At 41.9% G+C, this 23,364-nt stretch overlaps 1 protein-coding gene across 2 annotated transcripts in view; it reads right to left on the bottom strand.

Annotated features, from left to right (window-relative positions):
• The window catches only part of PIP5K1B (phosphatidylinositol-4-phosphate 5-kinase type 1 beta), a 308,400-nt gene extending 287,561 nt beyond the window's left edge, over positions 1-20,839 (bottom strand). For both annotated transcript variants that reach the window (XM_025359786.1, XM_025359788.1), the window contains exon 1: positions 20,503-20,839. The gene's annotated coding sequence lies outside the window, so the exon portion shown is untranslated. The remainder of the gene's footprint in view (positions 1-20,502) is intronic.
• Positions 20,840-23,364: the final 2,525 nt, after the last annotated feature.

Below are 23,364 nucleotides of genomic sequence, written 5' to 3'. Positions count from 1 at the left end.
AAAGAATTAAGCTTTGGGGCTCTTATTATAAATCCAGTGTCATGACTACAGATCCAATTTTGTGACACTTATGCCAATGGTATTATACTCTATGAGTTTCCCTCATTTTTGGTCAGGTAATTCCAGTCAGATTCCTCTGTCATTTGGTATAGGTCATCAGACTATAAACATTTCAATTTTTTTAATTTGTAATTTCTGTTGGTACATAGGTGTATATATTTACGGGGCACATGAGATATTTTGATACAGGCATACGATGTGTAATAATCACATCAAGGTAAATGGGATATCTATCACCTCAAGCATGTATCCTTTCTTTGTGTTATAAACAATCCAATTACACCCTTTTAAATATTTCTATTATTAAATAAGATTTTCATTAGCATTTGAGAAACGTCCAGTTAAAGTCAAACGAACTGAAAGATTCCACAGGTGTTAAAAGTGTTTTCTAGGTGACTTCTAGGAGCTTCTCATATTACATCTAAATGGGCAGCACCAAATAAAACACTAACCTTCTTTGTATGCAAAGCAGAGCATTAGGCACTCAGAAGATATAAGTTGGCAATCACATACCATACAAACTAAATGGAATAAGCAACAAACTTATTCAATACTTAGAGAATTATGTCCTAGTTTGGACCCTCTCACACGAATTATTCACAGTTCACTAACATTATTTTTCTTTAACAAGTAAGTATGAGTTTTGTTTTCTTCAATAAACGTCCACATTCAGGGTTCATCTCTTTTTAAGTTAAAAGCATGCCGCTGTCCTCATCCGTGCTGAAGGTGATGTTTAAATTCTGGAACTAGAATTAAATTATCAGACTTTAGCAAAGTGTCCCACTCATACCTTTGACCTTAGGGATGGGAGAGAATTCTCCTTTATGGGGACCTCTTGGATCATATTTGTTTACTCATGGGCTATAATGGTGGCTACCCTGAGCCTGATCTCTTTCTGCAATTCTTATGAAATAAATTCTCTAATGTGTGCAATGCTTTTGTTCTAAGGGCCTCAAAGGTCCTCAGTTTATTTGGCCTCACAAAATGTCTTTGAATGAGGTCAGGAGCCAGTGGCTAGATTTTCATTCCATAGATGACAAAAAGAAAAATGCACAAATAGGGTCAAGTCACTTGACCAGGGCTCACCAAAGTGTCAGCAGAGAGGCCGGATGAGTCAGACAGAATCCATGTTTCTTGGATAAGTGCTCTCACTGCATCCAAATTCAACATGTGCAAATGTATGCAAAATGCAATTTTAAAACACAGGAAGTTTGACCAATGAGACCAGGAGATAAACTCTGCTCAGGAGAAGCTATAGGTGTAGTGTAATTGCCAAAATATACATTCTTCTTTAGAGTTTAAAATAGAATGACAAATGACAAGAATTCTGCACTGGGTGTGGTAGATGTTCTTGCTAATTCGCTTTTTTTTTTTTTAAGTCAGAAATAGAACATTCAGCCACAAACACATTTTAACTAGGCACTTTTAGTTTGAGGTATATCAACTGATATAAACCTGTATAAAATTTGAGATGTTCACTTTGTTTCTTTATTCTTCTAGAGGAGAATAAAAATTCAGCAATAAAAAGTAGTAGAAGGAAAATTGAAAGCATTTCCACTAGGATCTGGAACAAGACAAGCATAGCCACTTTCAAGAGTTATGTTCAAAATCAACACACAAAAGTCAGCAGAGTTTTTACATGTGAACCGTGATCAATCTGAAAAAGAAATCAAGAAAGTAACCCCACTTACAATAACTTAAAAAAAATACCTAGTAATAAACTCAACCAAAGAAGTGAAAGGTCTCTGCAAGGAAAACTATACAACATTGATGAAAGAAATTGAAGAGAACACAAAAAATGAAATGTCTCATGCTCAGGGATTGTAAGAATATTGTTAAAACGCTTATCATTTTAACAATTAAATCTGCATATCAATTTAACAATTGAATCTGTACATCACTACACAGAGTAGATTCAATGCAATCTCTACCAAAATAGCAATTATATTCTTCACAGAAATAGAAAAAAAATGCTAAAATTTGTATAAAACCACAAAAGACTGAAAATAGCTAAAGAAATGTTGAGCAAAAAGAACAAAGTTGAAGACATCATACTACCTAATCTCAAATTATACTACAAAGCTATAGTAATCAAAACAGCATGGTACTGGCAAAAAAAAAAAAAAAAAAAAAGACACATAGACCCATGGAACAGATACAGAACCCAGAAATCAATCCACACACTTGCGGCCAACCCATTTTCAACAAAGGCACCAAGAACATACACTGGGGAAAGGACAGTCTCTTTAATAAATAGTGCTGGGAAAACTGGATATCCATATGCAGAAGAATAAAACTAGATACCTATCTTTCACCATATACAACAATCAACTCAAAATGCATTAAAGACTTAAATGTAACGCCTAAAACTATGAAACTCCTTAAAAAATTGGGAAAATCCTATAAGATATTTGTCTGGGCAAAGATTTTTTGGGTAAGACCCAAAAGCACAGGTAACAAAAACAAAATATTAATAGACAAATGGGATTGCATCAAGCTGAAAAGCTCCTGCACAGCAAAGAAAACAATCAACAAAGTGAAGAGACAACCTAAAGAATAGGAGAAAATATTTGCAAACTATCCATTTATCCATTTGACAAGGGATTAATAAGCAGAATACATAAGAAATTCAATAGCGAAAAAAAAAAAACAAATAATTCGATTAAAAAATGGGCAAAATACCTGAATAGACATTTCTCAAAAGAATACATACAAATGGCTAACAGGTATATGAAAAAAATGCTCAACATCACTAATCATCAGGGAAATGCAAATCAAAACCACAATGGGATAACATCTCACCCTGGTAAGAATGGCTATTACCAAAAAAATCAAAAAGTAACAAATGCTGGAGAGGATGTAGAGAAAGGGCAATATTGTACACTGTTGGTGGGAGTGTAAAGATGTACAGCCATTATAGAAAACAAGATGTAAGTTCCTCAAAAAAAAAAAAAAAAAAAATAGAACTACCATTTGAATCAGCAATCCCACTATAGGTATATATCCAAAAGAAAGGAAATCAGTATATCAAAGAGATATCTGCACTCCCCTGTTTACTACAGTGTTTATTCACAATAGCCAACACATGGAATCAATGTAAGTGTCCATCAGTGGATGAATGCACAAAGAAAATGTCTCTCTCTCTCTCTCTCACACACACACACACACACGTACACACCACACAGAGGATATCATTCAGCTACAAAAAAGAATGAGATCCTGTCATTTGTAGCAACATGGCAGAAACTGAAAGTCATTATGTTAAGTGAAATAAGCCAGGCACAGAAAGACAAATATTGCATGTTCTCATTCATATGTGGGAGCTAAAAAAGTGGATTTCATGGACGTAGAGAATAAAATGATAGTTATGAGAGGCTATGAAGGGTAGGGGAGAGGAGGGGATGAAGAGAAATTGGTTAAGGATACAAAAACACAGTTAGATAGATGGGAAAACTTATAGTATTTTATAGTACAGTAGGGAAATTATAGTTAATAATTTATTGCATATTTCAAATAGCTAGAAGAATTATAGTGTTCCCAACACAAAAAAAATGTTTGATGTGATATCCTCATTACCCTGATTTGATCGTTACACATTGCATACAGATACCAAAATATCACATGTACCCCAAACATATCTACAACTATATATTATATATTAATTATAAATTAATAATACACATATAATAAACAAAATTAATAAATTACTAATTACAATAAATGAAATAAAAATAACTACAATATGGTCAGCAAATGAGCCTCCAAAGAGGAAAACGGGGGAAAAAAAAAGTAGCAGGAGCAGTTAGAGTACAGAAAGAGCTGTTAAGGGGCCGGGCACGGTGGCTCACACCTGTAATCCCAGCACTTTGGGAGGCCGAGGCAGGCGGATCACTTGAGGTCAGGAGTTCGAGACCAGCCTGGCCAACCATGGCCAGCATGATGAAACCCCGTCTCTACTAAAAATACAAAAATTAGCCCAGTGCGGTGGCTGGCACCTGTAATCCCAGCTACTCAGGAGGCAGAGGCAAGAAAATCACTTGAACCCGGGAGATGGAGGTTGCAGTGAGCCAAAATTGCACCCCTGCACTCCAGCCTGCTTGGCAGAGGGAGATTCCATCTCACAAAATAAAAACAAAAAATAAAGAAGAGCTGTTAGGTTTCGGTTGGGGGAGACAAAGCAGGCAAAGATGTGATCCCTGCCATCAGGACTGGAATCTGCTTGGAGAGATAAGCGTAGAACAAATGAAACAGAAGCCTCTAGGGAAAGTTCCCAAAGAGTCATAGGAGCAAGAGGACCAAAGAGAATGTGTGCCTGAGAAATCAATTCTAGGGAGGCAGAGTGGGGATCAGTGGGCTCAGAGAGGCCTTCCAGAACAATAGGCTATACATGCTATCATGAAAATCTGATGCCATTTCCTTAAACAGAGAGAAAAAAAAAAGATCTACTAAGAAAACAAGGGAATGAGCCATGCTATGGGGGAATGAAATTGCAAGTGAAGATCAAGAAGTGATCTTCTGTCTTCTTACTATACAATTTCAGGAACATTCCATTTAGTCTCATGGCTTTAATTGCTGGCAAGAGCTCATAATACTGTCTTCTTCATGGCCTCTTCCACACTTACACACAGCTTGTTCTTAGACTCTCCACCTTCATGTCCTGTATCTCAATCTCATTCAGTCTCATGCTCTCCTACAGCCCAGAGGATATCACCATAACACAGCCAGCATCTCCATGTGGACTGATCTTACAGCCACACCCTACCTGGATAGCCCCCAGGTATCTCAAATGCATGTTCAAAATAGGACTCATCATCACAGCCTTCCTGCTTCTGCCACCACATGTATGAGACCTCTACCTGGTATTCTCTCTCAGTTGAGCATCACTCCCCAATCTCTCCAGCCACTCAAGTCAAAAGTCAGAGAATCATCTACTACTACCATTCCCCAAAATTCATATCCAGGTGGTCATCAAGTCCTAGAAATTCTCCCTCTTGAATATCAAATCTACTCACTCTTCCCTATCCACACTACATTACTTCAGGTCCTTTTCATCTCTCCTGTGATTAGTCTCCCTATATCCAGTCTCTTACCCTTCTAATTCATCCCCTAAACTGTAGCTCATGTTGCCATTATGAAACAAAATATGAGCTCATCACTTCTCCATGAAACTCTTCTAGATGTCGCTTCATGGCCTATAGAGGAAAAGTTCAAACTCCTTAGCACAGCTGACAAGATGTCTATGGTCAGGCCCGATACACCTCTCCAGGCCTATCTTATTCCACGCACAGCCACCCTACCCATTATCACACTATACAGCTCCAAAATGCACTAACAAGCTTTATGATGTCATGCTTCATATGTGTTGTGCCTGGTATAGAGTAACAGTTTAAGAAATGGTAGCTGCTGTCACTGCTATACAGCTATGACAATGACACCAATGATGATGACAATGATCAACAGTCAACTAGGACCAGAATGTACCCAAACCAAAGCATTTCAGATTTCAGACATGTTAAAGGATCTAAGGATTTCCTGCCATGGCCGTGACAAAATCATTCTCTAGGAGCAGGTATTATAATCGCTTAAAGTGGGTAGATAGGGAGGTATGGAAGTTATTTGGGAAGCTTCTACAACAGCCCAGGTAAGAGACATATCTGGAGACAGAGGTGAGAATACAGGAGAACATTTTTTAAAAATTGGTAGCTGCAGAGAGACAGAGATAACCAAAGTAAAAAGACTGCTAAAATTTCAAAGTGGGTTGAAAAAATGAGGGTGTCTTTGATAAAAACAGTATTCGGGAGGGGAGGTGGACTGAATTTTTAAAAGGTGACTGCACAGCTGCAAGTATAGAGTTTGTTCAAAGAGGTAAGAGTTGGGATCAAAAAATCAGCTGAGTAGCGAAGAGACCGTGGGGCATGGGGTTATTAAATTGGTCTAGATTGTTACAGGTGAAAAAAGCAAGAGATAGAAAAAAGACTGTAACGTGGCAACAAACAAGGCTGTTCCTCAGGGAAGAAACTTGAAGCAGTGGTAAGGCTAGATGCTAGGCTACTGAAATTTTGTAAAGGAAGGGGGAGCTCAGAAGTCAAGGGAAAAACAGTTACAGCTTAAGAATTTGTTTTTATAGCTTAAGAACGAGTTCATTCCACAATGATAATGCAGGCTGTCTTTGTGCTGGACACTGTTCTAGGTGCTGGAGATAGTGTAGTAAACAGAACAAAGTTCCTGCTCTTGTGAAACTTTACGTTTCAGTAAGAAGGCAGACAAATGAAGAAACGAACCAAAACGTAAGGCCAGAAAGTGCTGCTGCTGATCATTTCTAAAGCTTCCAGGCATATGTGTAGGATACTTAGCATTGAGTTCTAAAATGCTTCCAGAAGTCTTCTGACATATGTGGAAATGACTATTCCTTCTATAAAGTTTACACAAAATGAAATGATGCATCATGTTTGCATTATAAATTGTCATGTAGGAGAGGGAGTTTCCGAGAAACGGCTAAACTGAATAATGAAGCCCAACTGTACATACATCTTAAAAGCTGAATTTCCATTCTGTTTCCTATAAACAAATCTAAACAAAGTCATGCTTCTCTCTTAACCCATAGCAGGAGAGACTGATTTCCCATTTGTCCCAGTTTCCATAACCTTTACAACTGAGTCTAAACAACACATCTTGAAAAAAATAAAAGGGCATCATTTAAATACAGCTTGACACAGCAATGACACCATTGCTTTTTTGTGTTCCCATATCATGCAGTCGTAAACCTAAGAATAGTCTGGTTCACACTACTCCTTGAAAATAAGTTAATTTTTCAGTATTCAGCTTCCTTGTTTTATTGTGGATATTGAACTTGTTTTCCAATGGAAGATGGAAATCAGGAAAATCTGGGGAACTTTGCTATGCAGTTTCTCCAAGTAAAAGAGAAATGCAGTAATCTATAACCTTTAAAGGCATAAAGCATTGCAAATAAAGCTGTTAGCAAAATACTCATCAATTGCCACTATGTTTAACCTAAATGAAAAAGTCTATGAAATCTTGCTTTAGACCATAATAAACACATTATCAATACGTTATAAAAAGAAAGAAAAAAGAAACCATGCCTATCACAGCCTGAAAAGGTATCACTTTATCTGAACAACCCAAAAACAGGGCAGAAGAAAGCATGCTATTGGCTAATGAATGAAGTGAACGAGAAAGAACTAAAGCTTGCTTGCTTTACCAATAGAGCTCTTGAAAACCTCCCTCAAAAGCTACTTTTGATCCTTTTTTAAAATTTCAGTTTCAATGGATAATATGAGTCTATCTGGCAAACACATTTCAGACAGTACAGTTATCCGGTTCCCAAAATCACAAGGGACTTTCAATAGCCAACAATGAGTGAAGGGGCTCACTGCTGAAAGCCGCAGAAGTAAGGCCAAAAAAAATTATCAAGAAAAAGCAGACAAGATTTTAGGAGACAGCAAAGTAGGGCCATTTGGTTTAGGGGCAAAGAGCCTTGCACTCCTGATGAATACTAAATCTATCACTTTAGAGTAGCATAAAACATACACTCTGTTCTGTATAATGTTTTAAAGAATCAGGGACAGATGACACAATGTTGGGAAAATTTTCTATACAAAACTTGGCCATAATAATTGCCGGCAGTTAAAGGAGCAAGCAATCAGGAAATGTATTCTAGAAGTAAAACAGCCTGCCCAAAGGTTCTGCATAGCCAGGAGTTCCCTATTTTGAGCCCCTTTAATTTTGTGCTTGAGTGGCCAATGAAAATGAATAGGCTTAATGTCTGAAGGAATTTCAGGAAGAAAAAACACTATACTGTCAAATTATTATTCACATATTTTTAAAGTCAGAGATTGTTTTCCTTACAGTATTTAGGTTCTTGCTAAAATAAATTAAGAGTGAACTTTAGGGTGAGCACTAAAGGCAAAAATACAGACATTGCCCAGTTTAAAGGCCATGTTTGATGACTGAAGCTTATCTATGTTGTATGACAGACAAGGCAGCTGTCTGAGTCACTTTTGTCCAACTTCAAGTTCTATCATATGTCTACTCTCCAAGTTTCACTATGCCTTCTTGATAAATTAAAACTTTGCAAGGGGAGTCTTTAGGGCGTTTTAAATTCACAACTTTCTGTGGTTTCACAGGAGTGGACAGAACACTGTATGTAGAGTCCTGTCGGCTCCTCGGTAAATGCACACCTCTGGGCTGACACAGATCTCTGGCAGCACCAGGGGGATGGCAGACTGCACTCATGCTTTCTAAATAAACTGCAGGTCTCTGCCCTTCCGTGGGGAATAAAGTCAATTCGGTGGCTCATGACTAGTGTATGGTGGAAGTTGGAGGTGGGAGGGAACACAACAGAAAATAACAGAGGACATTTCATGTGGTATGGCTAAGTACTGTTTCATGAAACCTTTATTTCTGTTATATTTATTATTTATATGTCTATGTATATACTAGGTTTCAACACAGGATGTGTTTCTTATAGCTCACTCACTGGGCCACAAAGGACTACCCAATGAACTGAATGTGCCCCCCTCAAATTTCATGTCAAAATCCTAACCCCAAGATGATGGTATTAGGAGGTGATTAGGTCATGGGGGTGGGATTAGGGCTCTTATAAAGGAGATCCCAGAAAGCTCTTTCTCCCTCTTTCTGTCGCGTGAGGGTACTACAACAAGTTGTCCATCTGTAAGCTGGAAGAGAGCCCTCTCCAGAACCTGACCATGCTGGCAACTGATCGTGGACTCTCAGCCTCCAGAACTATGAGAAATAAACTGTTTTTGTTTATGAACCACCCAGTTTATGGCACTTTGTTATGGCAGCCTGAACCACCTAAGACAAGTTGGTATTTTTCTCTTATTTACAGTTCAGGTTTGACTAACTGGAAAAGCTATGTGCAAAGATTAAATGAAAGCTTGGGTTACGCCAACTTATATTAACCAGTTTCTATAGGATGCTACCATCCCGTCTCTTATTCTATTCTAAAAATACCTAGATCATAAAGGAGAATTTTTTTTTTTTTTCAGATTTTAGATTCAGGGGTTACACATGCAGGTTTGTTACCTGGGTATATCGCATGATGTTGAGGATTGGGCTTCAACTGTCTCACCACCCAAGTAGTGAGCACAGTACTTAATAGGTAGTTTTTCAACCCTTACCTCCCTCCTTCCCTGTCCCCTTTGGAGTTCCCAGTATCTACTGTTCCCAATTTTATGTCCACGTGTACCCAATGGTTAGCTCACACTTACAAGTGAGAACATGTGGTATTTGGTTGCTTCTGTGTTAATTTACTTAGGATAATGGCCTCCAGATGCATCCACGTTGCTACAGAACATGATTTTGTTCTTTCTTATGGCTGCATAATAATCCATGGTGTATATATACCACATTTTCTTCATCCAATCCATCATTGATGGGCACCTAGGTTGATTCCTTGTCTTTGCTATTATGAATAGTGCTGCAATGAATGTGTGAGTGCAGGTGTCTTTTTGATAGAACAATTTATTTTCCTTTGGGTATACATCCAGTAATGGGATTGCTGGGTTGACTGATAATTCTATATTCAGTTCTTTGAGAAATCTCCAAACTGTTTTCCACAGTAGCTGAACTAATTTGCAAACCAACCAATCGCGCATAAGCACTCCCTTTCCTCTGAACCTTGCCAGCATAGGTTATTTTTTGACTTTTTAATCATAGCCATTCTGACTGGTGTGCGATGGTATCTCATTGTGGTTTTGATTTGCACTTCTCTGGTGATTAGTGATGATAAGCATTTTTTCATGTTTTTTGGACACTTGTATGTCTTCAAGGAGAATGCTTTAGCCTCCAACTAACTCCTTCTTTAACAACTGCTTCACTCTTAAATAATGACGTTCTATTAGCCTTTATATTTAGATTAAATGTTATATTCTGTGACGGGTGAGATCAGGCAAACCTCTTTAAGTCAAGTTATATGGTATGTCATCCCTTTTAAGTTGAAGCTAGATAGTTATCCACAGATGTGCAGAACAAGTCAGATGTAACTGGCCGTATCCTTGAAGACAGGAATTCTTTTTAGGACAACCCCCTTTCAACTGCATCTCCATCTTCTTTCCTCTAAATAATCATTCCCATTCCTTCACATCTCTTGCTATGCTTTCCCTCCTTTTACTTTTACAATTTTAATTTTTAAAATAAGTAATCCACACATATGGGTCCAAATTCAGAGGTACAAATAAGTATGGGATGAAAATTCCCCTCCCATCCATGTCCCCCAGCTAGCCAATTCACCTCCCCAGAGGCAAACAAAGACACTAGTATCAAAGGTATTCTTCCAGAAATATTTTATATCATGCCTTTGGGGCAACCTTCCTTGGGGGGGTAATACCTGCAGCTACCATTATGGAAATGCGGATCATGACAGCTGTGAAATTAGGCAGTGGTAATGAAAGTTGAAGATTAAGTCCATGGGCAGGATCAGCAATACGAAGTGGTTCATTCATGATCTCTGTGCATTTCCTTTCTTTACTGGAAATTTACAAAAAGGATTTTTTTAAGGTAAAAGTATTGGTATTCATTTACTTATCCACTCAAGACAATTCTGCATGTGCCAACATTATGGGGATGCAATGAGCCCTGATGATTAGCAGCTGGTGGGGACGCAGGAACGAGTCAAGTAATCATACTGTTGAAGTCTTCCTGGAGAGCGAACCGCTGGTCCTGTCCTATACTGGGGATGGGTGGCCAAGGCCTCCTTTCAAAAGTAACCTTGAAGCATGGTCAGCCAATGCTGCACAGAGGGTGTGAAGCTGGCGGGTGCAAGTATGGCTCAGAAACAGCAAGGGGCAGAGTGGTGGATCTGAGACTGGAGTGGCAGCAGGATCAGGACTGTGCAGGGCCCTGGAACCATGTCAATGACCCAGATCTTCACTCCAGGCACAAAGGGAGGCCACTGAAGAGTCTGGGGGGCAGATCCCTGTGTTTCTCTCTCTCCAGCACTCCCAGCCCCAGGCCCTATCCCTTGGTCAGGAAGTTTTCCTGCACCTATGTCAACTGGTTCCTGTTATGAGGAAATACACAGAGAATGATTTTGAGTCATGTTTCTTTATCTATCCTGGCAGTTATGCAAAGCAACCCAGGCCTTTTCCTCAAAGCTGCCAGGATAAGCCACAGTCAAGAGTCAGAGACAGGTGCCTTTTGGGAGAGGCTTAGATTTTATTCCTAGACCACAGGTGGTGAATTTCGCTGCTATGGTGGCCACAAATGTGACGTTGCAAGGTCCTGAGGGAACTCAGGCCCAGTGTATAAGCAACTGTGGAAGTAGAGCAGTCTTTGGTTCTTTGTTGGAGTGAGTGGAGTGCACTTGCGAACTGCCGGAGAACTCTTAAGAACTTGGTATTTGGGGTAGGGTTGGGTAAGTCCCTAGGGCTACACTGGAGTATCCAACCTGCTCCTTTAAAAGTAGTTCACTGTAGTTATGAACCTGCCTCTGACTGGACTCCAGGAGAGCAAAAACATCAGGGTAGAAAGCTACTTGGAAAAACAAGTCCTCAGAAGGCTGTCCAAGAGCTCAAAAGGCCACTGAGGTGGAGAGCCCTGGGGCCAGAATTTGTGTGCTTCCGTGAGGGCTTGGCCAGGTGCAGGAGGTAGAGATCTGGCCAGCAGAGCCTCAGGTGTCCTCCAACCATCACAAGTGCCCCGGTTACAATATGTAATATGGGTAATGGATCCTAGGAGACCCAGAGTGGACTCAGGAGACCAGTGAGGTCCTGGCTTAGTCCTGCAGAGAGACAAGAAGTTGGGCTAGGATAGAATCCGTACAAATGATGAGAAGCAGATGGAATGGGGGAGATATTCAGGAAGCAAAATCAATAGACATTGATGATGGATTAGATGTAGTGTGTGCAGAGGGTGGAGCCAAGGATGGCTCCCAAGTTTCTGCTCATGCTACTTGGTGACTAGCGGTGCCCACCAGAGAGCTGGGAACCTCATAGGAGTATCAGATGTGGAGGAAAAAGATCATGGTTCTGGTTTTGAACATGTAGAATTTGAGGTACCTTTGGCATATCCAAGTGTAATGTCAATTATGCAAACTGGAGTTCAGAGAAACACTTAGTTTGGAGATATAAATTTTAGATTCACTTATGTTCTCCTTTTTAAAGCTCTTATTTCTAAACTATACTTTGAAGTGCTACAGCATGAAACAGAGAAAAAGAGTATAGGCTTCCTAGTCAGAAAAGCCAGGGCTAGAACCTTCGTGCCATCCCTTACTGGTTCTGTGCTCCGGTACAAGTTACTACTAACCTGACTAGGTTTTCATTTCTTTCTCTTCAGTGAAGAAATACTGCAGCCCGCCTCGCAGGCACATGGTGATGAAAAGAAACAGCACTTGAAAAGTGACTGGAACAGAGTAAGCTCTCAGCACAGTCAGCCTCCTTGACAGCCAGGACCATGTTTGTATTAACACTTTCTTATACCCCATAATACCCATCACTTGGCAGGCTCTGTGACTACCAAAAGCCTTTTTATATTCTATCTCAAGTCCTAGATACCCAAACCATTCACAATACTTTGCTCTCCTGTGATCCACACACTTCTGAGAAAAGCCAAGACTGGCAGAGGGAGAATTTTTCATTTCTCCCCTCATATTTCTGAAGGAGCAGGCAGATAGCACTCCCGCAACACTCCCTGGGTTTACCTGGGAATACTGAACGCTTCTGGAGGCTTATACTTGGAGCAACAGATTTACCATTTACTGGCAATATTGGGTATGCATCAGAATCACCTGAAGGCCTGTCATCCATCCACAGAGTTCATCTGCATTTCTTTTCTTTTTTTTTCTTGAGTCAGAGTTTTACTCTTGTCGCCCAGGCTGGAGTGCGATGGTGCGATCATGGCTCACTGCAGCCTCCCCATCCCGGGTTCAAGAGATTCTCCTGCCTCAGCCTCCCACGTAGCTGGGACTACAGGCACCTGCCACCACACCCGGCTAATTTTTGTATTTTTGGTAGAGATGGGGTTTCACAATGTTGGCCAGGCTGGTCTCGAACTCCTGACCTCAGGTGATCCACCTGCCTTGGGCTCCCAAGGTGCTGGGATTATAGCTGTGAGCCACCGCGCCCAGCCTCATCTGCATTTCTCACAAATTCTCAGGTAGTGATGACTCTGTTGGTCTAAGGACTACACTTTGAGAGTCACTGCTTTGGCTTCTTCCTTGGTATTGGGGCTGTTGATGTGGCTGATGTTTAAATAAATACCAACTCAAATATCAACTTCATGTGAGGCATCATAGAAATTGCCTTGTATATGAACACCAAAGTGTCTTAATTAGGAATGAATATGTTTATGATTTAGGTACATTTAGAGCCCATTTTAACAGTGTGGGAACGTTTTGTTTTGTGCTTGATAATTTCCTCCTGGTTGTTCACTACTATTCATTTCTAAGTAAATGAAAGAAGTCAGTCTTTAAATAGACAGTGTTTTCTTAATAATCATGCCAGAATTTATCATCTAAGCAAGTGTTTTCTCATCCTTAAGGGTTCGGTCATCATTGTAAAGGAGCTGCCATAGCTAACACGTAAGCACTGTCCTCTCAGTCTGATTCAGCTTGAGTAACCTAAATGATGACCCACTTCATCTTGACAGGATGGATGGGGCTTATTCATGTATTCATTTAAATATTTACTGAGGACCTACTATGTGCCAAACACAAGAAAAACAGTGTTATGAACCATGGCCTCTGCCCTCAAGGAGTTTACAATCTTGGGTTGAATGTGAGTTTGGGCACAGGTGACAGGAAAACAAGTGAAATACATAAATGAATAATTATCTGTGTTAATCTGTTTTTGCATTGCCATAAAGGAATACCTAAGGCTGCGTAATTAATAAAGAAAAGAGGTTTTATTTTGGCTCACAGTTCTGCAGGCTGTACACGAGGCACAGCGCCAGCATGTGCCTCTGGTGAGGGAGGGCCCCAGGAAGCTTACAGTCATGGCGGAAGGTGACGGGGAGTCTGTGTAAGAGAGGGAGCAAGGTAGGGGTAGGAGATGCCACACGCTTTGAAACAACCAGATCTCATGTAAACTCATAAAGCAAGAGCTCACTCATTACCACGGGGAGGGTACTAAGCCATTCATGAGGGATCCATCCACATGACCCAAACTCTTTCCACCAGGCCCCACCTCTAGCATGGGGAATCACATTTCAACCTGAGATTCGGAGGGGACAAACATCGAAACTGTATCAGTATCCCCTGTGACAAGTGAACAAAACATATGGAGGTCTCCTTTAGGTTGGAAGAAAAGAAAAGGCCCCAGGAGGAGGTGATATTTAAGCTGATTAACTTAGAGAAGCTTAAAGTCCATTCTTGTCTCTGTACCCTGAACCAAACTCACTATTATGCCACTCTGGGCATTTGAAAACTACGCTTATTGGATACTTTCAAAGAAAAACAGAACATATTTAATGTTTATTTTTCTCCTAAAGAAGAGAAATAATACAAAATTATTCCTAGGCATTTTGGTTAAAAAAGTTGGAGTCTAGTGAATAAATACCATTTATGATTTAAAAAAAAAAGAACTACTAAAAACTATCAACATTAATATCTATCAGACTGCCTAATATTTCTAAAATGGTTTGAAAAACAACAGAATCAATAGAATAATTATGGAACATCCCAAGATTTTGAAAAGTGATATTCGTTTGGATACATAAATTGTTCAGTAAACACTTATTAAGTCCTCACCATCTGCCAGCACAGTGCCAAGTTCCAAGAATACAAATATAAATAAAACATGATGCTTAGCCTTCTCCATTGACAAATATTTGCTGAACACCTATGATGTGCTTACTACTCCCTCAAGAAGGCCTTTGCATTGCTTTTTAGTTGTTGTTGCTGTTTTGTTTCCTTACTTTATTACCAAACATATGATCAAGTGATCCAGAGAGCACAACGATGGCCATGGTTTAAAAAAGAAAGAAAAAAAATGTATATTAAATCAAAAACCTACTGTGCCACGTGTTGAATCCATTGCATGTCTTCAGTCTGTCTATGAAAGAAGGAAAGCATATTTTTATGACTCGCTCTAATTTCATCCTCCCCTACAAACCCCTTGCTCAGCATGACTGAATGGCGAAGGCTTAAATATCACCTTTTCTCTTACAAACTGAATGAACTTTCTGCAGTCCTGTCTGAGCTTTAGTTCCAATTCAAGATAATTATAATCCCTGGGCCCCTAGTACTTACAATTCCAACCCTTGCCTGAACTTCCACTGAAAGACATACACACCCATTTTAAAAACGGGAGCAATACCAAACACTCAACGCTTTATATTTCATTGCAATTTCACAACTGATTTTCTAAGAATATTAGAGAAAACTTGTCTCAAGAACTTATTGTGCATCCATCATGTAAATTACCGAAAACATATTACATACTCATTGTTTACTGAGTCCCATAAACAATACAGAAGACTTCCTACAAGAACACACACATCATGTTGTTCATTCCAGTGCTAGTTTGTTTTCACTTAAAATGATAATACCAAGGCACCACTGTCAGCTTACTGAACATGCAACCTTGTCCCAATCACTCTGTTTCAAATCTTTTCAAGAGTCATCTAGTTTGGGCAGGATTTCTGTGTTTTCCTGTGTGAACATCTCCTCTATACACCTCTGATGAAGCGATACAGAAGTAAATACAATTGAGAATAGAATGCACAAAACCAAGCCTGTTTTCCCTGACCTAATCTTATATATTAAAAGGAACCTGACTGAATACAATTCTCTGTCAACAGCAGCTGATTGTTTACGACACAGTACCACAAAAATTTCATCAATAAATTAAGTTTAAAGTTGATTTTTAAAAAGAAAAAAGAACAGAAGCCTAGGTTTCCTCCCACCCCGGTTTTCCTGGCACTCAGCAAAAAGTAACACATCCTGCTCTATTGATAAGACCACAAATGAACAGTGTAGCTACATAATGTACAGTTCTAACCGGCCAGCTTCTAAAAAAAATGAAGGACTTCTTCCAACTCCCAATAATGCACTTGATACAAAGAGAACATGTTTCAGCAACAAATACATTTAGGACTTGATGTTTTACAGAATCTAATGAAGACTCTGGCCATAGGGGGAAAAAAAAATTCCAGGATATTAAATATTCTGACTCACCATCTAACAGAAGTACAAGCAAAATGCAAATGCAAATTGAATGTATACATATTTATGACTTTACCAGCTGCATGACAAGGCTACCTTTGGCTTCTGGCTTTATATACCAGGAAGAGAAGTTGAGAATACCAGCATACATTTGTGTTTCTTTTCCTTTCTTTCCTGAGACAAGGCCTCACTGTGTCACCCAGGCTAGAGTACAGTAGTGCGATCACAGCTCACTGCAACCTCGAACTCCTGGGCTCCAGTGATCCTCCCACTTCAGCCTCCGAAGTAGCTGGGACCACAGGCACATGCCACCATGCCCAGCTAAATTTTTATTTTTTTATAGATGGGGTCTAGATATGTTGCCTAGGCTGGTCTCAAACTCCTGGGCTCAAGTGATTCTCCCACCTCGGCCTCTCATGGGATTACATGTCTTTGGTTTCTATTCAGACAGTTTCCTCTCTGCCCGCACTGATTGGAGCAAAGTATTATTTCTGAGTCTGGTGATGTATATAAGCCAAAAGAATCATAGTGAATAGATAAAAACAAACATTTTTGGCGGAGTGCAGGGGCTCACACCTGTAATCCCAGCACTTTGGGAAGCTGATGCATGTAGATTGCTTGCATTCAGGAGTTACAGACCAGCCTAGGCAACATGGTGAAACCCTGTCTCTACAAAAAATACAAAAATTAGCCGGGCAGGACAGTGCATGCCTGTTGTGCCAGCTACTCAGGAAGCTGAGGTGGGAGGATTACCTGAGCCTGGGGAGGTTGAGGCTGGAGTGAACCATGGTTGGGCCACTGCACTCCAGCCTGGGAAACAGAGTGAGACCTTGTCTCAAAAAAACAAAAAAAAAAAAAGTAAAAAGAAAAAAAAAAAACCATATTCTGTTTAATGGCATCTGCTTGGGCAAGAAAACTTAAACATATAAATGCTAACCATTTCCAAATGTACTAACTCTCTAATAATGATAGTAAACAGAAGTTTTCTGTTAATCTCTATGATTTCTAAAAGTCAAAACTGTACCTTCACCATAGAACTCCTGGGACAAACTTGAATATGAATCTTCTTAAGAATACCACATTGATCTTGGTCGTCCTCTTATCATCTTTGTGACCATAAGTAAGTCAATTCACCTAAGTTTTAGTTTTCTTACCCATAAAAGGTACTTCTAAACTAATGAATATTTAAATTATCAGAAGGAGATAGACATCAATCCCCAGTATAAATTGCAGATCCATTAATAATATTTAAGATCACTATATTCTTTATTATCATTCTTCCAAACATAAAAACACTACTTGTCTGTATACAAAGAGGAGGAGTGGAAAGAGAAGATTGTTAAAAGGAACAGAAACTAGGTTGGTTTTGTTAATTAGGTTCCCCCTCTGAAACCACGAGCCAGTATTAGCGTCTCCTGAAATTTACTCAATACCCTATTTTAAAAACAGAATGGTTTCTCCATCTCAAGACATACCCCTTCGTAAAATGGGACAAGTCAATTTCTAGGAATGTATCTTTCAGCAGCTGTACTACTAAGGCGGGGGAGGCAAACAAAAGAGCATAACACAGATGACATGAGTCTGCTGTCTACAGGGAGAAAGAAAAGCTCTTCCCTATATAATGCATTCAGAAAAGAGAGCAACAATGGGCTCTGTACCTGCCAGCTTCAGGAGGCACAAGCCTATAGGCAAATTATCTTATGTGTGGGGAATTTACATGGTGAGATGCTTTCTATGTTTTACAGCATGTGTTTTCCTTATGAATGACTTCATTCACCTCCTTCATTAATTCAACAGTTATTTATTGAGTACTTACTTTATGCAAACCAAAAGCTAAAAAAAAAAAAAAAAAGTTACGAGCTTACAATTAGAATATTCAAGTAAGCCCTGACATGTACCTTACAGTAAGTACTTCAGCCCCTCAGAATATTTTCAAGTCAAACAGCAATACTAAACAATATACTGTAGATGCTAAGCTAAAACGCACTTGTTACGTTTCATTCCTTTGATGACGTGGTATGTAGTAAAGGTGGGAAGGGATAAACTAAAGCTAAAAGAGTAATTAGCCAGGTCTCTTAGGTGATATAGGGTAAAAAGGTGTCCTTTGTCTAGAGAAAATGATACCAGATTACAAACACATTGCTAAACAACACAGAATGCTAAAGTTGGAAAGAAAAAACACAATTTCATACAAACGTTTTGTTTTATATGTGAGACACTTGAGACTTGGAAGTGATATGATTTGGCCCAGGTCATACAGCCAAATGCAGTCCCAGAACTAGAACCCAGGTCACAGGGGGCATGCTGAACAGTCCCTTGTGTATTGCAGTTTCCATGATGTGTCCTCATTGCTATCAGAACTGAAATGATGGCAGAATACACAAAGCAATGGACTGGATATCAGAAGACCCAAGTTCTAGTCTTGTAAACTCCTCTAAATTAGATGTAAATCCATGAAAAACTCCCCCTGCTTGTCTAAACCTCAGTTTCCTCATCCATAAAATGTAAACAGTAATTTACAGTGAGACTGTGCAGACCACAATAAATGCAGAAGACCTCTACCATTAAAAAAACCACCTTATATAAGTACAGAGCAGGCACCTGGTTATGACAGAAAACCTAACAGTGATTCTAATACCAGCACTTGTTACCTTGATAAATCTCTGAATCTGTGGGCCTCACGTTCCTTCTGTGTTTACATGGTAAATAATCTTCGCCCTGCCTCCCTCAGAAACGTTTGGAATTAGGTGAGAACACTCAAAAGAATTTACAAATTGCAAGACACTGATGCAAATGTAAGGTGTTATTATTAAATCTCTCTAGTCTTAATGTGGACAAAAATGCAATGTGGTTCTATCATTCAGTGCTTTGCAGTTTTCCTTCTCAGGTAAGATGTCATCATACATCAGTCTCAAACTCACCAGCTTTCTCATCAGTCCTCATAAGTCTCTACCCACAGGACCATATCAGAACCCACGGTTTCCCTCCGCTCAGAGATCACACATGAAACTCACTCAGCCTCCCACTGGTTTACACTTGGCCGATTAAGGTTTTTTTCCCCAGAGTCTCCTTTCAGCTGGGAATGCTCTAGCAAAGCTTCCATGACCACTACCCTACTTCATCACATTAGGGTCCTAATGAAACCAATCCTTTCGCCTTTCTCCACTCCAACAGCTGCGGAACGCTTTAGCCTCTTCGCAGAACAGGAGAGAAGTCTCTGGCTGAATGTGCTTCATTAGAGGGACAAAAGGGGTTCCCCAAACCAAGACTCAGAAGTACTGACACAGAGACACCGCTTCTTCCTTGCACGAGATTAACACATTCTAAGGTCCTACCGGTCCCTTAAGGATCATTCACCTTACAGCTAGGGCCTCCTGCATCTGAGAATGTCACAGAGAGGTAGTGATAGTGGGTGTTATTTCTGGTCTGCAATACGCTCCCTTTAAAAAAGCATCAGAGTAACTAGGATTGCCTTGTTCGGAGCCCTGATTTCAGTAGATTCGATGAAAGAATTCATCAATCTACCCAAACAACTTCTCCGGAACAGGTTTCTACTCAACCACGCTGGGCACCAGACAAGAGAGGTGGGGGTTGGGGGGATAAGAAATGACAACACACTCATCTGCATAGATGCGAGATAAGCAGACATTTGTTGTCTTCTGTTCTGGCGACTCCTGGCATCGGCATAATAAATCAAACCAGGGCATTCTCCCTCCCCAGTGCCCCCACACTCCCAGCCCCTGCCCCAGATGTTGAAGCGTCACGTTGACCAGGCTGGGGGAGAAAGCCTGGGAAACGCAGAAGTCTGTTGCTGCATTTAGACTGGAACCATACCGCACCTGTTCAATCCGGCTCCAGCGCCAGAAATTAGCAGAACACCAACTCACAAGCCCCTCTTGAGATACCAGGGGCGCCTAACAAGTTCACCGCTGTTTCGTACCGGGGGAGGGTGGTGGGAGACCTTTCCTTGAGCTGCCAAACTCTGCAGGTTCCCCTGGAAGGGGGAGAGGACTCCTATTTAAGTGAACCCAGCGTGTTCTCCGAGCGTCACTGCGGCCCCGGGGATCCGGGTGAGGAGCGGGTGGGTGCCCGCTGGGAGCGCGCAGCTGTGGCCCCAGCGGAACGAAGGTCCCGCTTCGGCGGCCACGGGCGCCCTCTCCACGTCACCCCCAGCACAACGCAGACAGGCAAAGTGGAAGGGTAGAGAGACCGACGGGTTTCAGCAGTGATGCAGAGCCCTCAAGCGCGAGCCCCCCCTGAAGGGTCTAGTGGAAGGGGCCGGGGACGCACAGGAAACTTACCTCACCCGGGCAGCATTCGGGTGCCTCCGCTACCAAGACCAGTTGCGCCACAGTCTGCAAGTTATCGGGACGTTGTCGCTTCCCCACGGCGAAGGGAGAGCAGTGCAGGCGAGGGGCGGGAGGCGCAGCGGCGCGGAGTGGGCGGCGGGTGGGGCCGGGGCCGGGGGCAGCACTGGGGGCGGGCAGGTGCCGGGGCTGGAGCCGCGGGGCCAAACTCGCTCGGACGCGCCTTGGCGGGGGCGCGCGACTACGAGTATGCAGTGCGCGCCCGCCGCGGCGAGTGTGTGTGTCCCCGCTTTCCCCTTCCTTCCCCGCCGGTCCTTCGGCCAGACGGAGCGGCGAGCGGCCGCCAAAGCCCAGCAGCTCCGAGCGGCTCCACGGCCGGGTGCAGCCTCGCCGCGGCGCGTTCGGGGACCGGGGACCGAGAAGAGCAGCAGCGGCGCCCCCCGGGCTCGGGCGCGGGTTCCCGCTTGGTGCGCGCCGGAGTCGGAGCTAGGCGCAGAGAGAGCCGGCTGCGCGTCGGCTGCCGCGGCTGGGGAGGCTGCAGGCCCCGCCCGCCGGCCGCCCAGGCTCTTCCCCTTTTCTCTCCACCCACTTGCCCCATCGCCGCACGCCCTGCAGCGAAGCCAGACCGGTTTGCAGCACCGGGAGCGGCGGCGGCCGGAGCTTCAGCCGCAGTGGGCTGGGCGTCCCAGCCGATGTGTGAGGACCTGGCGCCTGTCCCGCCGCCGCTGGCCCAGACTGAGAGCGGAGTTGAGGTGGGCCCCTGGAATTTTCGGGTGCCTCCAAGACTCCAGGGCTAATCCAGGGGTTCCCGGCTGTTCTCAGCGTCTTGAAGCCCTGCGAAACAGGGCTGTGTTGGGGATAGGGCGTCCCCTTTCCCCAGGCCACAGAACTCAACTACGCCTGGTCGCCTGCCTGCTGGACTCTGCCTGAGGCGGAGAAGCCGGCACTTAAGTGCAGGCGCCCCCTTCACCAGGAAGGGACAGGCCAGGATTCCAAGGCGTCGGTTGCTCCCCTTCTAAGGACAGCAGGTGTTCCCAGCAAGTAAGACCTACCCAACAGGTAGGGGTAGGCTGGCGAGGAGGTCCTAGGAGAGAGAAGCTGGGGGATGTCATGGGAAAGCGCTGTGACAGGGGTGAGGGCCAATCCCTACTGATAGCGCTAAGTGGGCTGGGGGCACTTGGAACGTCACCTGATGTCAGTCTAGCTGCGAAGAGGGTAGGGGTGAGCTCTAAAGGACTCCTTTGGGAAAATACTATCATGAAAGCTAAAGCTAAATTCACTTAATAGGAACCAAAAGGTAGCGGATCCTTCCCGGCTGAATTGAAGCAAATGGTATTTTTCAGCCTCATCACTTCCTTCCACCTTACCCTTCTTTACCAAAACAACGCCGGTGGAAAACGTGGGTGGAAAACGTGGGATACGTTCTGTCTGGGGAAGAACAACATTTCATGATGCTTATCTTCAGAGATCTCTGGTTTCCAATTTCTGTTTGAAAGATACTCCCTTAGTTTTCTGCAAATGAACACCCCTTTTCAGTTTTGTAATCTCTTTTTATCTCTCACCCCCCACCTTGAGTGAGGCTGTTATGGTTTAATATCAGCCTTGAATCAAGTGCAATAATTTCTTGATAACAGAAGTATCTATTTTTTTTTTTTAGTTTTACTGAGGCATAATTGACAAATAAAACAAATATCTATTATTCCTCAGCTGTTTTCCCAGCCTGTTTCTTCTAGATGTGGCTGGCCATTACTGAGAGATTTAAGGTATGGTTTGTTTAGAACCCTGTGACTTGGGTCTGGTTTTCTGCTGGCATCCTACACAGCTCAGAGCAGGAGGAACATATATCTAGTCCAGCCCACCCACTTTACAGATGAGGAAACTAAGGTCTCAAGACATTAACCCAAGGACCAGAACACAGTTCCCCAGACTCTCAATCCCTGAACAATAACTAGCAGAAATATTGTATTAACAAAGTTCAAGATGGGGTGGGTAGACTAGTGGTGGAGGACAGAGGAACAGATCAAAGAACCGTTCATCTGACTGGTACCAATCACTATATAGGGGGCAGCATCACACCGCTGTAACTAGCAGGCTAGTGTGGGATATGGGAATGGTAATCTCAGTCTCTCCTTTCCTGCTTCTCAGACTTCAGCTCTGAAATCCAGAGTGGAACATTAATTTGCCTCCCAGGGAGGTGGTAGTAAGTGAAAGTGCAAAGTCAGTTTCTGGTAATGCAGGGGAGATGAAGACAGGTAAAACCAAACTTAAATGAAATCACAGTGAATCAAAAGTGATCACACATTACATATAAATGTCCAAATACATGTATCCATACACATGACCCTTTTCCCATTAATGAGCCTGGTATTGAGCCACTTCTGTAAAGCTCAAATGCAAACAGCCTTAGGTTTCCAGAGAGAAGTCTCAAACCAGTCTGCCCACTGGCTATTTAGAGAGCTAACTTTATGAAGCAGGATTCTAAGGAACTCTACCAAGAGCCTTACGATTGCATTATTACTGTGAATTGATTAATGGAATGAATGACCATGTAGTATGAGACCTGGTATTTCTTCCTGATTCTATCACTGACTCTGTCAGCAGGGATTTAGGAAAGTCATCCTGTATTGGAAATAATACAACATCAATATCGTGAGCAATAGTGACTTGGCCAGAAAATCTGGAAACCTATTTAAAAATCAGAAAATTGTTCATCTAATTATTTTGCTTAATTTTAAATGTAATTTTTTCAATTGATTCCTGACCTCAGTCCAAAACCTTAATAATGCTATTGAATACTCCTCTAACTATGAGAAACATGCATGGGTTCCTTGTAGTACATTTAATAGTATTAGTGGC

The sequence above is a fragment of the Theropithecus gelada genome, chromosome 15 (assembly GCF_003255815.1).
Source record: "Theropithecus gelada isolate Dixy chromosome 15, Tgel_1.0, whole genome shotgun sequence".
In the NCBI taxonomy this organism is placed as follows: Eukaryota; Metazoa; Chordata; class Mammalia; order Primates; family Cercopithecidae; genus Theropithecus; species Theropithecus gelada.
The sequence above is the reverse complement of the archived record's forward strand: the minus strand, read 5'-3'. Positions and strand labels throughout refer to the sequence as shown.